Raw genomic sequence first — 6,798 nt, forward strand, 5'->3', positions numbered from 1 at the left:
CTGTGTTGCAAAAGTTCTCACTGTGAACTTTACAGCAATGCTGAAGCAGGAGTTAGCACGCCTGATGAGTGGTGATGGGACCCGCGTTTTTCTATCCTTTTACCTTTACCTTGTCATTGTCATATTTGAAGTGAGCCTCCTTAGGCAGCATATTAGTGGGTGGGGTTATCTTTATCCAATTTCACAGTTTCTATGTTTGAATTGGTACATTTATACCATTACATTTTATGTAATTATTTATGTGTTTGGACTTATTCTTTGTTTTCTTTCCCTCCTCTGTTTTTTGTTCGTTTCCCCTCTCTTAGCTACCTTCTTTTGGATTATTGGAATATTTTTTAGTGTTCCACTTAAATTTATTGGCTTTGGGCTATCGTTTTCTAATTTTTTATTGGTCACCCTGGAGATGACAGTATACTTAGGATTTTTGACAGTCTTCTTAGAGTCTCTGCTCTGCCACTTCATGTGAGGTGTGGTCTCTTTCTCTACATCTCCCACCCCCCATTCTATCTTTGTCATGTTATCACATCTACATGCATTGAAAATCCTACCAGGTAATGTGGCAATTTTGTTTTCAACAGTATAGATTTTTTTTTTTTTTTCTTTTTGGAGATAGAGTCTTGCTCTGCCGCCCAGGCTGGAGTGCAGTGGTGCAATCTTGGCTCACTGCAACCTCCGCCTCCCTCCCAGGTTCAAGCGATTTTCGTGCCTTAGCTTGCCAAGCATCTGGGACTACAGGTGTGCACCACCATGCCCGGCTTTTTTGTATTTTAGTCTCTACTCAATGGTGTTTCATCATGTTTCCCAGGCTGGTCTCAAACTCCTGAGCTCAAGCAATCTGCCCACCTTGGCCTCCCAAAGTGCTAGGATTATAGGCGTGAGCCACCGCACCCAGCCTCAACAGTAATAAATATATAGATAGAGATATAGATATATAGATTAGATATATAGATACAGATAGATATAGATATAGATATATAGATATATTTTTTTGAAATGGACTCTCGCTCTGTCGCCCAGGCTGGAGTGCAGTGGCACGATCTCGGCTCACCACAAGCCCTGCTTCCCGGGTTCACGCCATTCTCCTGCCTCAGCCTCCCAAGTAGCTGGGACTACAGGCGCCCGCCACCACGCCTGGCTAATTTTTTGTATTTTTAGTAGACACGGGGTTTCACCGTATTAGCCAGGATGGTCTCGATCTCCTGACCTCGTGATCCGCCCGCCTCAGCCTCCCAAAGTGCTAGGATTACAGGCGTGAGCTACCAGATATTTTTAATGATTTAAAAAGTGAAAACAGCATATTATGGTTCTCTAAATATATACCATTTCCATTGCTGTTTCTGCATTCCTGAAGTTCCAGGTTCCCTCTGGTATCATTCCCTTCAGGCTAAATACCTTTCTTTAGTATTTTCTTTTAAAGTCAGCAGGTGAAGCACTTTGGGAGGCCAAGGCGGGCAGATCACTTGAGGTCAGGAGTTCAAGACCAGCATGGCCAACATGGTAAAACCCTGTCTCTACTAAAAATACAAAAATTAGCTGGGCGTGGTGTTGCCTATAATCACGGGAGGCTGAGGTAGGAGAATCACTTGAACCCAAGAGGTGGAGGTTGCAGTGAGCTGAGATTGCACCATTGCACTCCAGCCTGAGTAACAGAGTGAGTGTCCATCTCAAAAAAAGTAAATAAAAGTCTGCTGGTGAGGAATTTTACACATATAAATACATAAAATATTTGATTTGAGTTTATCCCATCTGGAGTTGGCCAAACTTTTTGATTTTCATAAGTTTATATCTTTCACTAAATTGGAGAACTTTTCTGCCATTATTTCTTCAAAATAAATGTTTTATGTACCAATATCTTTCCATTCCCCTTCTGGGACTTCAAATACAAAAATGATAGATGTTTTGATATTGTTTCACAGCTCTCTGAAGCTTTGTTCATTTTTTTAAAAAAATCTTTTCTCCTGTTTTTCAGATTAGATAATTTCTATTGATCTCTTTCTAAGTTTACTGACTCCTTCCTCTGTAATCCCCCTTTTGCTATTGAGACACTCAGTGAGCCTTTTTTTTTTTTCACTTTGAGGCGGAGTCTCACTCTGTTGCCCAGGTTGGAGTGCAGTGGGGCGTGATCTCAGCTCACTGCAGAGTCCGCCTCCCGGGTTCAAGTGATTCTCATGCCTCAGCCTCCTGAATAGCTGAGACTACAGGTGTGCGCCACCATGCCTGGCTAATTTTTGTATTTTTAGTAGAGACAGGGTTTCTCCATGTTGCCCAGGCTGGTCTCAAACGCCTAGACTCAAGTGATCTGCCCGCCTCGGCCTCCCAAAGTGCTGAGATTACAGGCATGAGCCACTGTGCCTGGCCAGCTTTTTTACTTCAGGTGATTTTTTACTTCAGGTAATATGTTTTTCACTTCTACCATTTCCACGTGCTGAGAACGTCTGTCTTTTCACTCATTCTTGGGGTGTCCACTCTTGCCTCGGGGAGCATCGGGCTGGAATTGCTGCTGTGAAATCTTTTCCTGGTCCCTCCAGCGTCTGAGTCCTGGGGTTCTGCCAGCAACTGTCTGTCTTTTCCCCTGAGACTGGGTCCAATTTCCAGTCCTTGGCATGTTGGGTAATTTGGGGTTGTATCCTGGATATTTTAAATAATCAGATGCGAGGCTCTGAGCCCTGCGAGAACACGCTTGAGAACGTTGGCGTTTTCACTTTGGCGGGCACTCATCCCGGCTGGGTCAGGCCACAAGCCGCATCCCAGCCTCTGTGTGCAGTGGATCCATGTTGGCTCCATTCTCAAGGCTTTTGCTGTGCGGCATGTTCCCCACACGTGCTGCTCAGCTCAGGCGAGCACCGAGCTTGTGTTGTTTCATGCTCAGCGTGGAGGCCCCTCCTCCAGGTCTCTGCTCTGTGGGGTTCCCATACACTCAGGCTCCTAGGAGTCCTCCATTTAGAAAGCCAGGGTTTTTCTCAGAGTCTTAGTTCCTTGTGCTGTCATCCATTTCACGCGACTTGGGCCCTGCTCAGGGCAACACAGCAAGAGAAAAGACAGGGAAAATAAGAGAGGGACCTTGCACACACACGCTGTGGACCACAGAGCCCTGTGCCCAGCTCCTCTGTCGATACAGGTAGAATCTCGTGCAGGATCTCAGGGGTCCATGATGCCACCAAAGAGCAGACTGGGACAGGGTTAGGAGAGAAAGGAGAGGGAAGTGGGGGTTTCTCCTACGCACTCTGTTTGCAGAGGGAAAGGCGGGTTTGTATGGGGGTTGTCGGTCTCTGCACCCACAGCACAGTTGTGAGACACCCCCATCCTCAGATCAAAGCCGCACATACAGCTGGGGAAAACAAAACAAAACAGTAAACCTCCATGCCAGTTGTTGGTAAGTTTTGAGTTTCCTCCCCAGCCAGCTGCTACTGTTAGCGTTTCACAGTCCTCCAGGAGTCGCTTTTTATATTCTGTCCAAAGGGAGAGAGGAGCTGTAGTGGCTGTGCTCCATCTCTGCCAGCCCAGAAGTTTCCAGAAGTGCTCTTCTGATTTTACAGGTGAAGAACCGGAGTCCTGGGGGTGTAACAAGCCCAGGTCCTCAAGGCAAGGGTGGGAACTCACAAGCGCCCAACTCCAGGCTGTGTCCTCGCCCCGCAAGCTTGTGCTGGTCACTGCTGCCCTGTGCCCCCCGGATAGAACCACTGCTGGAGGAGAAGCCTTTCTCAGAGCCCTGGGGAAGGGGATGGCCAGGCCACATACACTCCTGGCCCTGCTCCACTGGCTGCACTGGAGTGGCATCTGGATGGACAGCAGCCGGCTGGAGACTGGGAGGTGGCCTGGGCGCAGGAGGCTGGAGCGCTGAGCAGCATGTGCCGCGGGGCAGCAGGACGCAGGGGCCTTCCAGCCGGACTCGCATGTGGCACTCTCTGGGGCAGGTGGTGACGGGAGGCAGACACGCTCCAGGGGAGTCCCTCAGTCACCATATGCTCCAGGAACTTTCGCCTCACGTTTAGAACCAGGGTAGATTTGGAGACTCCTGGGATCTTTTGACAAAATTTCTCTCCAATCTCTAAGTACAAAGGATGCTCCTATAAAGGGCCAGATGGCAAGCCCGGGATTGAACCCCTGCCCTCGGTGCCACCACTGCTCTTTCATAACTGTGGGCTCTTCCGAAAGTGACTTCATGTCTCAGTGCCTCAGTTTCCCTTTTTGTAAAATGGTCATCATGGCTGGGCGCGGTGGCTCAGGCCTGTAATCCCAGCACTTTGGGAGGCAGAGGCGGGCGGATCACGAGGTCAGGAGTTCGAGACCAACCTGACCAACATGGTGAAACCCTGTCTGTACTAAAAATACAAAAATTAGCTGGGTGCGTGCGGTAGGCACCTGTAATCCCAGCTACTCAGGAGGCTGAGGCAGGAGAATCGCTTGAACCCGGGAGGCAGAGCTTGCAGTGAGCCAAGATCACGCCACTGCACTCCAGACAGGGCAACAGAGCGAGACTCTGTCTCAAAAAAAAAAAAAAGTCATCATAATAACACCTAACTCACTCAGCAGTTGTGAGTACAAATAAAATTCAAATCCTGGAAGTGTTTGAAAAACATCCACAAGAATGACAGAAAGGAGTAGTCCGCTGTTGTTTTTGTTATTTTTAACATTCGTGTGGCTTTTTTCTTCCTATTCGAAAAAGAGATTTTCTCCCCAATCAGCCCAAGTCATCCTTCTAGTGGCAAGAAAATTAGGATTGTTATGGAAAGAATCCCAAAAGAAAAAAACGAGTTAATATTCAGATTCACATTTTTCTTTTTTTTTTTTTTTTTCTTTTTTGAGACAGGGTCTCGCTCTGTCACACAGGCTGGAGGGCAGTGGTACAACAGCTCACTACAGCCTCGAACTCCTGGGCTCAAGCAATCCTCCCACCTTAGCCTCCCAAGTAGCTGGGACTACAGGTGTGTGCCACCATGCCCAGCTGATTTTTTTTTTAAGGACTAGAAAGTCAAAGACAAATGCCCAGCAGAATTTGTAGAGATGGAGTTTCGCCATGTTGCCTAGGCTGCTCTTGAACTCCTGAGCTCAAGCAATCCACTGCTTCAGCCTCCCAAAGTGCTAGAATTACAGACATGAGCCGGCACACCCGGCGTATATCCTGATTTATATTCAAAGTAGACTTTGCAGCAAGACAAGAGGCTTGGAAGACAGGTTTGTGATGCAGTTCGTGATGGGGTTCGCAAAGGGGCTGGTGATGAGGTTCGAGATGGCGTTTGTGATAGGACTGGTGACGGCGTTCATGATGGGTTAGTGATGCAGTTGGTGATGCACAATGGGGTCCGCGATGAGGCTGGCACAATGGGGTTGGCGATGGGGTTTGTGATGGGGGTGGTGCTGGATTACCCTGGAGACAGTGAGAAGGAAAGGCAGAGATGGAGGAGGTCAGATGCCTGGCTTGTCTTCCTTTGACTCCCTCCAGTGCTGGTGGGGGTTGTTTCAAAGACATCTGGACAGGCCAGGTGTGGTGGCTCACATCTGCAATCGCAGCACTTTGGGAGGCCGAGGCGGGTAGATCACTTGAGCTCAGGAGTTTGAGACCAGCCTAACATCCAACATGGTGAAACCCTGTCTCTACTTAAAAAAAAAAAAAAAATTAGCCAGGGGTAGTGGCAGGCACCTGTAATCCCAGCTACTCAAGAGGCTGAGGCAGGAGAATCACTTGAATGCGGAGGCACAGGTTGCAGTGAGCCGAGATCGCACCACTGCATTCCAGCCTGGGCAACAACAGCAAAACTCCATCTCAAAAAATAAATAAATAAGTAAAAAGACATCCTGGTCAGGCACAGTGGCTCACGCCTGTAATCCCAGCACTTTGGGAGGCCGAGGCGGGTGGATCATGAGGTCAGGAGATCAAGACCATCCTGGCTAACATGGTGAAAACCCCGTCTCTACTAAAAATACAAAAAATTAGCCAGGCGTGGTGGCGGGCGCCTGTAGTCCCAGCTACTCGGGAGGCTGAGGCAGGAGAATGGCATGAACCCAGGAGGTGGAGGTTGCAGTGAGCAGAGATCACGCCACTGCACTCCAGCCTGGGCAACAGAGTGAGACTCCATCTCAAAAAACAAGACATCCTTATAAGTGGGCGAGCACCAAGGGCAGGGCACTCCAGTGCTGACAGCGGGTGCTCCTGTGGTTGAGAGAGCGGAGTAGCACCATCAGAGTGTGGTAACACCCTCGTGCTTCCCAGGTAATGCAGAGGCTGAGGCTGAGCTTACATCTATGCCGTGGGGCCCACAGTGAGGACAGGTGGCCTCACAGCAGACATGTGGGCAACAGCCCACACCGGGGCAACAACTTAGAGTCAGAATGCACACTAAGCTGTGCCCAGCCCAGGGCACTGATGGGGACTCACATCTGCCCCAACTTCAACCACAGTGGCCTGTGGACACAGCTCTACAATCCAGACGGAGAGGGAGCTGGTGCTTCTGGGACATCAGACCAACCAGGATCCACCAAAGGTGAGAAACTCAAAAGACCCTCCTACTTTACAGAAGCTCCTGAGGGGTCACAACCTAAGGGTCAACCAGCCCTTGCACAGACTTCTGCCTACTAGGGTGGTCTGAAGATCTTAAAGCCTTGAGTTTGGGATAAGGCAGCTGCAGACCAGCAACACCCAGACCTTATCACAAGTGGACAAAATTCTCTGGAAGAGGATGCATCATGTGGTGCCTTCAGCTTATTCCTATAAATACTTCTCAGAATGGTCTGCACACGAGCGAAGAAACCAGAGCACATCAAGAATGAAGACTCCATGAGTGAGAACCCACAGAAATG

This window comes from Nomascus leucogenys, chromosome 23 (genome assembly GCF_006542625.1).
Source record: "Nomascus leucogenys isolate Asia chromosome 23, Asia_NLE_v1, whole genome shotgun sequence".
Classification (NCBI taxonomy): domain Eukaryota; kingdom Metazoa; phylum Chordata; class Mammalia; order Primates; family Hylobatidae; genus Nomascus; species Nomascus leucogenys.